Source organism: Lissotriton vulgaris, chromosome 2_1, assembly GCF_964263255.1.
Source record: "Lissotriton vulgaris chromosome 2_1, aLisVul1.2, whole genome shotgun sequence".
Classification (NCBI taxonomy): domain Eukaryota; kingdom Metazoa; phylum Chordata; class Amphibia; order Caudata; family Salamandridae; genus Lissotriton; species Lissotriton vulgaris.
In genome coordinates this window covers 2,121,636,927-2,121,649,034 of record NC_141687.1, presented here as the reverse complement: position 1 = coordinate 2,121,649,034, position 12,108 = coordinate 2,121,636,927, and positions in this window count along the sequence as shown.

Below are 12,108 nucleotides of genomic sequence, written 5' to 3'. Positions count from 1 at the left end.
CAGCCTACAGGAATCGTTGCAAATTGGCGCGATTGACCCCTTAAAACGCCATGAGGCTCATGAAGCATATGAACCCCTATTACTGAGTCTTTCTCAACAAACGCCTATTGGGCGAAAGACTACGAACAACTAAACACTGTGAATTAGGTACATATATCCTATAGTTCACTTTTTTGTATTCACTTATATATATATATATGTGAGTAAGGTGGGGATTTGTGCTACACTGTGCTGAAGGAGTTTTAGACTCAAACATGTTCATGTAGACGCATACACGAGGTTAATGTACATAATTATACACAAATAACCTCATGCACCATGGTGCACCATTTTAATAATACCAGCCTGGGCGCATATTAAAACGTTTTTTTCTTCACTCCACGTGCCAGGTATTTTTTAACTCACTTATTCAAATCTCACCACTCTCGAACAATCCTTACCCTACACACACCACACATAGTTTGAATTAGTGCTCCCACGTAATTGTCTGTCGCAGCACGCCGCATCCTGTAGAGGGGTGCGAAGAACCAGATGATGAAGCATGACACCAAGGGGCCTGTTGGGGTATTTTAAAAAACTCTAAGTGCTCCCCACCACAGTAGGGATCACGTCCGTCCAAGTGGATTCTATTCTGTATAAGCTCAGCAGCTGCTTCATTGGAGATCCAAAGTGAGACCAGGTGGCACCCCATGTCAACTTTGGAATCGAAGAGTGTGTTTTCTTGGACTTTCCCAAAGACTTAGACTGGGACAATGATCTGCCACAGGATTGGGACCTGCCTCCAAACATTTGACTGGTCACTGCGTGGAATAGTTTTATTGTTTGGTGACAAAGCTTTGCCTTGTGTTCCTATAGGGCATTTGGATTAATCTGTGTGCAGTCATCACAGGTCCTAGAAATGTTCTACCACCCAGGCACCAAAGACTGACTTCATGAGGGTCCCTCACAGCAAAAAAAGAAAGAAGTTCCGGACCCTCGTCTGAAGGCACCGAAAGAAAGGAACTGACAGCGTGCATAGGTGGTGCTTAAGTGTGGCACTACCTGCCACTGAGTGGAGTGCATAACACCCTTTACTGGTATGCAGGAGCACTGTATCCAGACTCTTGGGGAATATTTCCAAGGTGAGGAATCTGCAGTGTGAATCCTCTATTAGAATCCTATATACTAGTTGCCTCAAAACCAATATCGATATTGCATGGTAGGGCAACTTAATATTCAAGTGGGTGGGTTACAACCAAGTACAGTGAAGTTCTGAACCCAGTTTTACATTTAAGTAGACCTGTTGTATTCACAATCATCCAATGCCTGCAGCCACAACCCTGACCAAACAAAGCTCAAAGTGTCTTAAAAGGCTGCCCCTATTCAAAGTCAACTATTTTATCCAAATTCGTGAAGAGGTGTAACTATGATGGATACACCACTTGTCTACATCCGCCCTGGGCTTGAATGATGATATACCGTGGGTGACCCTGAATAACATATGACCACTGGATAACCGTATGGATATACGGACATCCATACTAACTGGTATTACACAGGGTATATGAATCTGCTTTACTAGTGTCGTCCAGCAAGTACTCTGTGGATAACGAACATGGGTTGACAGCATATTAATGGGCATGTATAGAGGCTTCCACTCTGACTTTTGGCACATAGGGTGCATCAGACTGGAAGGTAACACCCGGTTGACATACCACTACCAACCATCACACGCTGTGATCCACTGTTTATCTATCTACCCCCACATACAACACGAGTCATACCTAGAACGCACAGGGGTCTGCACTCCGTCTACTGACTAGAATACCACTGGACACAGAGGTCCCATAATGTATCTCCGGACAGATTAAGATGGCCAGTCAGCCAGGAGGCTGTGCTATGTGGACAACACTAGACCAACATCCAATGTAACCTACACTTATTAACCTTCGGTTACATCAGTGTGTCGGTACTACCACTACTGGTAGAGACACTCTACCTTAATGGACCTACACCCATATTGATATATGGAATGCACTATTACCAGCCACCTTTATTATAGCATGGGCCACTCACTCAGTTACCACACAGTGACCCGGCTGTTCCCACTTATTAGAGTGAGATCCACTACACTCTAAGACGGCCGCCACGTCGACCAGACTTACTGCCTGGAGCAATCCAGTAGGCGTTCCAGGAATGGCGCGGGTTGGACACCGCCACCCTCCTTGCACGTGACCCCGAAATGGTACTTCAACTTGGCCCGGAGTGGACAGTCTCCATCCCAGTAGTTCCCCCGTAGTACGGGTAAGTACTCTCGACACATGGGGCATTGGCCTATGACCAATTTTTATGTTAACTTCACTCGATTGATAGTGCCGTTGCCTGACAGGCGACCCCCAGCACAAACCCGCATTATTCACACTGATGGGCAGACTGGGCGGTGTACGGTGTGGCCACCTAGGCGGCCATGGGCTTCATCAGGTTGGGAGAAGCCACATACACCGAAAGCACCAGGCTACGACCTCCTTGCTTTGGTGGGGTTTTGCACGGGGTTTCGGGCTGGACTCTTGGAGACTCCCCCCTTAGGAATAAGAGTGGACAGGAAACAACATGGAGGTTGACCACTCATCTCTGCCTCACTAACTTGACCTGTCCACCTTTCTGTATATTATGTTTTACAGGACACCATGCTCCAAGGTGTCCCTTAGAATCGCCGTACCGATTGAGGAAACATTCCAGACAGTGGGAGGTGAGCATTAGTATGACAGACTTCACATTTTCTTCACTATTAATGTGATATGCCACGCTGACAGTTTTAGCCTTGCACTCCTCACCCGGTTTACTTGCCTGATGTTTTTAACGATTATTCTTCACAACCATTGCCTATCCCAGGGAAAGGTCAGTCTTCCTATGCATAGCTGGATAGTGTCCAACTATGAGTTTTAATACACTTTGTTAACCGTTTTAATGTGCCTACTTTGCCTCTACACCTTCTCGCTCGACGTGAGGAGAATATTAGGAGTGGTGGTGTGAACACTGTGACCACAACACGGATGTTTAAAGCAATGTCCAGGGATATGAATATAAATTTTTATATCCATTTTTTAGATCCTGGTTAGATAGGTTGGGATGGCCTACACAACCTAACTAGAGACGTCTATTTATAACACTGAGGGAGAAAAAGAGATTGAGAAGGGACCACACCTGCCTCTCAAGTAACTATAAAACACAATAATGGTGTGATGTTCTTGTATTAGGAGCGTCTGGAAGGAATTGCCAGAAGCAAATCGGATGATTCAGCTGTTTTATTTTTTTGTTTAAAGTAAATTGTGCTTTTATGTCTCCTACTAAAGATGGTCATTGCAAGGATTGGATGAGGTGGACTCACATAATGTGACATGCTTCATCATAGGTCACCTCGTCTCTCCCTGGTAAGATGATACCACCAGGGTTGACTCAACCTCTGTTTGGGATATGCTGTAGGAGTTCTAAGATAGTCTAATGTTTTTCTGGATACCAAGGGAACGGTTGCTAACTAAAGATACCTGTGGGTATACCACAACAGTATCCTTTTATTACTGTGGTAACCTGAGTATAGATAAGAGGATTACCGTTTGGTAATAGCAGGGTATGGAGGTGGATACTATGATTCTTGCATACCCCTGGCTACAACTGACATGTTTATGCTCTTTCCTAAAGGCCTAGCAGGTATTGGGCATTCATCATGGTTAATAGCCACCTCCCTGACCCTAACCGGAGTATTTCTCCCTGGTGGAGAAAGTGGGCCTGACCACCAAAACCTCTTAGCAAACCCACTGTGTGGGACTCGCTGGAGGTAACAATAGAGGTAGTTGCCCCCCAAGGGCCCTCAATAGCCAAGGGGACTTCATCACCCTAGTAGCAGTGCGCCAGGAGGTGCATTTGCATAGTGGTGGAGAAAGGGGGTGTGGCCTCCTAATCAGGTTTCACCAATCCTGCTGTGTGGGACTTACTGGAGGTAATAGGAGGGGTCGTTTGGCCCCCAAGGATGTCCTTGGGGGCCAACTAACCTTCCTGTTATCCTCAACAAGTCCAACACACAAGGATTGGTAATAGGTCTTTGGAGGCCACACCCCCTTTCTCCACAAATCTGCTAAAGCGATAATTAGTTAAACACATAGAAATTCACTGAAAAAAACAAAGGTTACAGTGATGTTATAGTTAGGAAATGGAATTAAAAAATCCCTAGAAATTCACTGCAAAAAACAAAGGTTTGTCACTTGCCTACCATGTCACGAGTGATGTAATATATGAGGTCATAAGCAGTGCATTGCGGGAGGCGCGCTATAGTTAGCTCAGCTAACTACAACTGTTGTATTTCACTGGTTTTGTACGAGTGAAACCTGGGCTCTATAACATTTTTCAATGAATAACTATATATATATATATATATATAATATATATATATATATATATATATATATGCAAAGAAAAGGGGATGGGTTAGTAGTGGCCCAAAAATAGGGAAATTATCTTACTTTGTACATACATTTAGTGTCAAAAGGCAATTTTACTTTGGGAAACGCACAATATCAATGATTAATGTGTACACAAGAAAATCAACAGGTGCTAAAGCAGTTCCGGCAGCCTACTGCCCAAGGTTGCCCCTGCACATTAGTCACGCTACGACACTGGCGTTACACCGAGAGGACGGGCTTGTGCACTGTCTGTACGGCTTGTGTCTTTTTGAACTGTCAGGGAAGCTTATTACGGACTCCCTCTTCGATGCTTATTAAGGCCGCCGGTTTTCAATACATGATAGTAAGTATTCCCTACCAAAGGCCCCATGTTCGGACTCCTAACTAGCAAGTGGGTAAAGCGAAATATCTTGTTCATCTTTAATACACTGAGGACCTTGGATGTTCGTGGATGAGATTTCGTCTCATCTTTGAGACATTTTTCGTATGGATTTGGTGTGATGTTCTTAGAAGGAATTACACTACACATGGTATATTTTTACTTACCTGCATTGAAAAAGTCAAGATTGACAAAACACTTGTTGGCTGAATTGTGTCTAGAGGCGTTGTTTCTTCAAAATAAACCAATTTTAAATGGAAACGGAAATGTGTTCTTTACAATGACCGCTCATAGACTGGACTCATATATACCAACTGTGTTCCAACAATATGTTACTAACATAAGAATGATATAAAGCATGTTGTCATACGAATAACTATCCAATATTTTTCTGGATAAAGTGACTTTCTTGGCGATTAATTGCTGCGGTTCCTGTATATGCTCATATATATATACAGAAATATATATATATATATATGTGTGTGTATATATATATATATATATATATTACCTACTGGCGGTCGCCAGTAGGTAGTTATAGTTAGGACCTAGTTTTCATAGGAAATCCGCAACATTCTATTGGGAATAACTTTGGCACCGGTTGATGAATCTTTGCGAATTTCTCACAGAAGATGGCCCGCTCTGTCCCTGAAAGTTTTGGGGGGATTCGTCAAGTGGGGGCTGAGAAAAAAAGAGGGGTCCCAAAACGTGTTTCCCCCATGTTATTTTCCATAGGACGATTAGACACGGCTACAGCCGAACGGAATTACAAGAAATTTGGCAAAATGGTAGAGTCTGATTCGCAGATCACGCTTTTGCTTAAATGGTGTAAATCCCTCCAGTAGTTCCTGAGAAAATCAAAAGAAAAAATATATCTACGCTACTATTATAAAGAGAGAACTGTGTCCTTTGAGCCAGGTAAACTCAAAGTACACCACCAATCCATACACCCAAGACATCTTTGAAAACCTCAGGGCAAGCAGAAGGACATAGGCTACATAAAAATAAAAAATATACGTTGTTTAAAAATGTAGAAATAAAAATAAAGTAGTCCCTTGCAAGTAGCGCCGGACGGGACGTCTGCGTGATGACATCGGGAGCGTGGGGAAGAGCGGCAGGAAGAGCGGAGGACAGGCGCGTTTGCAATGGCAGGCACTGTTGCGTCTCTATGGACAGACTGCTGGCAGGTAAGGCGCCCCTTCTGTTCAGTGTTGCTCTACGGCATTATAACTCGGTATTACTTTAAGTTATTCAAGTGTTGCTCTACTGCATTATAATACCGAGTTATAATGCCGTAGAGCAACACTTGAATAACTTAGTCATACCGAGTTATAATGCCGTACAGTTATTGTGCAAATAATCTTCCGAAAGTGTCTCAGGCTGCGTGTTTTACCAAAAACTTCCACAAGGAGGCAGATGTGGCCTGCTTTTGTGATTTCTGACTTGACACAACAATAATGACCAGTTGCCCGCCAGCGATGTTTACATTACAGGAGGCTAGAGTAAGATCATGAGATGTATTGTAATTCAGTACTTCAAACGATGAGGCCTGATAGGTGGGTCTGGAGAAGATGATTGTAAATTTATTTTTTAATTACCCAAACAGTTTTTGTACCAAAAAGACTACACATCGAAGATTTTGGCGTCTGTGGTTTGATAATCTACTCCAGTGATGAGATGGTAGGCTCCTGGCAGGGTTTGAAATACGCGTGTTGGTGTGTTGCGGAAGACTCATTTTAACTGAGACTAGCAGCCCGCCCCAGCGTTGCCCGGGGCAGAAGGGGGCTGGGGGCAGAATTTGTTGCCCGGGGCAGAAGGGGGCTGGGTGCAGCATTTGAGGCTTTGAAAAATGTCGAATGTAACTGAAAAATCTGCTCTTGTAGAATGTGGGGGAGCACTACGGCAAGCAGTAGCTTAATATAACCCTGGCGCCCGATTTTTCAGTTAAATTCGACATTTTTTAAAGCCTCAAATGCTGCACCCAGCCCCCTTCTGCCCCGGGCAACAAATGCAGCCCCGGGCAACGCTGGGGCGGGCTGATAGTATATCTATAAGCGCGTACCGTACGCGTACCTTCCCGTGCACGAGCTGCATGCCGATTGGCTGCCACTGTCTGTCAACACTCCAAAACAGAAATTGTTGGCAGCCATCTTGTGCCTCGGTAGACTGAGGCACAAAAAAGCAGAAAAACCAATGTGTAGAACTCAAAAAGGGGGCAGGGTAAAGGCACCCTGACCCCCTAGGCCTGCTCAGGGGGACCCACAAGGACCCCCAAGGCCCAACTTTATTTTTTTTAAACCTGGTCTGTTATTTTTTTCAAATCACCCCCTGGGGACCAAATCGCGGGGGCATAGTGATAAAGAAGTTTGGGGGGCCCCAATCCCTGCTGCCCCCGGGGCAAAGCAACGCAGCCCCCTGACGCACACTGGAGGCTCCTGGTGGGCTAGTTGGCCCCCAGGGACCCCCAGTATGCAAGGGGATTTAGTTCCCCCTCTGCAAACGCGCCAGGGGGCTGCGTTACAGAGAGGTGTCAAAAGGGGCATAACCTCATTACACCTCTCTGCAATGCTCACTCGTGAGCAAGCGGCGAAGGCTGCGAAACGCGTTGGGTGTTGTTGCCGAATAAAATCGCTTAACAAGCAGAATTTGGCCTCGACTTTCTGTCGCATGAATGGTAAAGGACATTGTTTTCTCGGATTTAAAGGGGTAAGACGAAACCCCGTCGAGGCCCGCCATCGTCAAAGAGGCGCAGGCACGAACTTCGTCAGCCTTTTGGAATATATATATATATATATATATATATATATATATATATAACATTAAACCTCCTCCAAAAGAAAGAGACGTGACCCGCAAAGGAGATTAGAAGGAGCACTTTAATGAACAGCAGTCCCAGGCGAATGCATTTCGGCACATTTTGCCTTCCTCAGCGCCCCTCTCCAGCTGCTCCTTGTGCTGTTAGTGTTCCGCCTGTCACGTTGTTTAAATCGGCAGCCTTACTCCGCCCCCATGATGTGCAGCCTTCAATTTTGTGTAGTCTCGTGTGGTGGGACTACACTTCCCACAAGGCCCCATGATTGAGCCTCGAAGGAAATCGTAAGCTGCTGTGGCCTGATGAAAATTTGAGTCGGCTACAACTGACAGGCGCAGCCTAGGAAGTCCGTTGGTAGGTAAGACAGCTGGTCACCTTGGCGCCCCCTCAGGTCTCCCTTGTTTTTTCCGCCGTTACCGCTCTGCCTGACTTCTTTCGCGGGGGTAGGCACGGGAACCGGTCACCCAACGAGAGGAAAAATATCCACTTTCCGCGTTGTAGGTCAGGCGTCCTGGTGGGTAATGGACCTCATTGCTACCGCAATTAACAGGAAATGCTCACACGAGCTTGCCAGCGAGTCCATACCTCTTGAGCGGCGGGGGTACACGTCAAGCGCTCTGGCTCTGCGCTGAATGTCTGACATTAAACCTCCTCCAAAAGAAAGACGTGACCCGCAAAGGAGATTAGAAGGAGCACTTTAATGAACAGCAGTCCCAGGCGAATGCATTTCGGCACATTTTGCCTTCCTCAGCGCCCCTCTCCAGCTGCTCCTTGTGCTGTTAGTGTTCCGCCTGTCACGTTGTTTAAATCGGCAGCCTTATTCCGCCCCCCTATATATATATATATATATATATATATATATATATATATATATATATATATATATATATATATATAACCTACTGGCGGTCGCCAGTAGGTAGTTCTAGTTAGGATTATTTTCAATAGGGAAATCACAACATTCTATTGGGAATAACTTTGGCGCCGGTTGAGGAATCTGCCTGAAAATTTCCTCAAATTTGCCTCGCGGCGCTCCGGTCCTTCCCTGAAAGTTTGGGGGGGATTTGTCAAGGGGGGGCCGAGATAAAAGGTGGGTCCCAAATTGTGTTTTCCCATGTTAATTTCCATAGGGCGGTCGACCTCACTTTTAGCCCGAACGGCTGAATGGATTTCCACCAACCTTGGCAAAATTGTAGGGACTGGTAGCCCGATGTTCCTTTGCTATGTCTCAAGATATGTGCTCCAGTGGATTTTGAGTAATTTAGGTTAAAAAAAATATATATATTTATAAGCGCGCCCCAGTACGCGAACCAGTGCGCTACGCGAGTTCGCACGCGGAAATCTGATTGGCTCTCGGGTGTCTGTAAACATTCCAAACAGTCCAGAGCGGCCGCCATCTTGTGTCTCGGTAGGATCGAGACACAAGAGGTGGCAAAAACAAAGGGGGAAATGACCATAAGGGGGCAGAGTAGACCCCCCCTGACCCCCTAGGTTTGATGTGGGGGCTATAAAAGGACCCTGCGGGACCAAAAAAAAAATTTGGGGGGGGGGGGGCATTTGCGCGGGGGGAGCGCCCAGTAGGCGCACCGGGGAGCGGACAGGGGAGCGTACCATGGGGAAAAAAAGAATGACAGTTTTTAAAAAATGTAGCCTTTTTTTATAAATTGGAGGTAGTTCTAAAAAGAACTGTTTTTTTCCTTCTTTTTGTTGTTTTATATTTTTTTTAATGTTTTTTTGAACATTTTGTACTTTTTTTGGCTTTTATGAACTATTTTATATTTTTTTGTTATTTTTATGGGGAGAAACAAAAAACAGGGAATTGAAAACGGCTCAACTGGAGCAAAAAAAAATCATGACAAAATTATGGATTTTTGGGGCATTTGTGGTTGTCACCAGCACGGTTGATGAGTGTTAGACTTTGCTCACCATAGGCGATGGTCTTACCACAAAAAATACAAGTGATCTTGTATTGCCCAAACTTTGGTTGAATGTTTGGGACCATCTCCCTTATCTCTGGTCCCGATGGAGTGGGTTGCTTTAGTTTGGAGGTGCTGGGTGAAGATTGGGGAGGGTTGCTGGCCAGTTCTCTCACCTCTGCCGCAGCATAGTTGTTGGGATGCTTGCACTGCATGTGCCGAATCATGGTGTTATTGCCAAATGAATATTTCTTATTAGGGTTCCCCCTTGAAAGTTCAATGCCACAGATTTGGCAAGTCACCTTTGGCGCATTCACTTTCTTCTTGCCCTCTGGGATGGAAAAAAACTCCCATACAATGTGCTGCTTTGGCCTATATGGGGTGTTATCATCTGGCAGCCAGCTCCTCCTCCCCTCCTCCTCTTCTTCATCTCCACCACTGTGGTGTTGTGGTGGTCCTCTTGGTGGTGGTGCAGATGCTCCAGCTGCTGCTGCTACTGTAGCCATTTTAAAGTACAAAATATTAGTCACAGATCTCCAAACAGGTCTTCCTCAGTCAAAGGACAAAGTCAGAATAAGGAAAAAAGGTGGGGGCTTTCATCATTTGGAAAAAAAACTGTCCTGAACCAATGAAAAGTGTTATTTTCATGTCACATGACCCGGGCATTCATAATTTGGAAACCAAAACTGTTCTGCACCAATAAAAAGTGTTTTTTTCAGGTCACATGACCCGACGCGCTTACGCTACGCGCCCCGGGCGCGGTGCGTAAGCGCGTCTGATGCTTACATTGCGCGATCGTATTAGCTCGGGTGCGCTTACGCGGTGCGTATCACGCGGACGCGGCTACGCGATACGTCACGATGATGTTTTCGTTCGCGGCAATAGCGCTAACGGGACGCTCACAGGTGCGCGCCCCGGGGCACGCCGGAAAACTGCGCTTTCCGGTGCGCTCACCGGGGCGCGCACCGGGAGCGCTCCAGGGCAAAAAAAATAGTATTATATAAATATACAATATAGGATTCATTACAAAAAATATTACATTTCATAGGTTTGAGGCCCTATATATAGTTAGGAATTAGCATTTATAAAACCTATGAAATTCACTGAAAAAACCATAGGTTTCACACCAGTTATAGTTAGGAATTAGCGTTTAAAAAACCTATGAAATTCACTGAAAAAACCATAGGTTTCACACCAGTTATAGTTAGGAATTAGCATTTAAAAAACCTATTAAATTCACTGAAAAAACCATAGGTTTCACACCAGTTATAGTTAGCTGGAAATTTTACTGACATAAAACCATTGAAATTCCAACGTTATAGTTAGTTTGACTCACTATAACAAGCGCGCCTGCAATGCACTGCTGATGACGTCACATATTACATCACTAATGACATCACTCATGACACCAGCCAGTGAATGTGTGTCTTTCTGAAAAATTAATATGTTTTATGTTATGTTTGTATTGTAACGTTGGAATTTCAATGGTTTTATGTCAGTAAAATTTCCAGCTAACTAAAACTGGTGTGAAACCTATGGTTTTTTCGGTGAATATATATATATATATATATATATATATATATATATAAAACACAACCCCTATTAAAACAATTGGAATAATCAATTCAAATATTTTCATTACTCAAGGTCTAAAGATTTCCCCCAGCCACATCCAGATGCCGTCGAGCCTTTGATCGGGCTTACTTTGAATCTCGTGCAGTATCCTGACACACTGTAATTTAGCTAGCTGCTCATGTATGCTACGTGAAGTGTGGGGAAGATGGTACAACATTCAGGGGCATATTAAAAGGGGGAGAAAGGGTGATGCAAAACCGAGAATAACGTTTACCATGCCACGCAAGACCACCTTGTGTGGCCCTGTGTGGCTTGCTGCTCCCTTTGGGCACTAAAATGTAATTTCATAACATTCTCTTCTGAATTAGTATTTTGGTATGGGCATCTAGTAACTTATCCTAAAGGTTTTGCAGTAGAACTAGCAATTTCTTCAAAGACCTCTGCATTTCATTTTATTTCATGTAAAGCAAACAGTCATTCCGTAGACGAGAATAAAGACAGAAAAAAATTGAGTAGTAGTTGAATGAGCCTGCCTATCCCTCCTTTGCTCTAATAGATGTCTCATAGTGGGAATGATGTAAACTGGATGACAAGTCCCAGTCCAATGTAAAGGAAGCCACATGGAAGGGTCATGGCCCACAAATGGAAATATTCATGTCTTCCTTGCTGGTGGCACATATGAAGCAACAGTTCATGAGAAAGATGATACTCACAGGGAGGTAATTCGAAAGGAATGTTCTCCACAGTTAAATATCCTATTTACTGTGTGTCAACAAATACACTGGAAATGTTTGTTTCTATGGAATGGAAAGGAAAAAACTTACAAAATCAATACAAAAAAGAGATATATAGATGGGGATCTTAAAAATACTGTCATTAAACATCTGCGGCTTAAACGATATTAAAAAAAGACAGATGGTGGCAGTGGGTTTACAGTCAATGGGTGCCGACATAGTATGCCTACAAGAAACTCATATTGAAGGACCACAA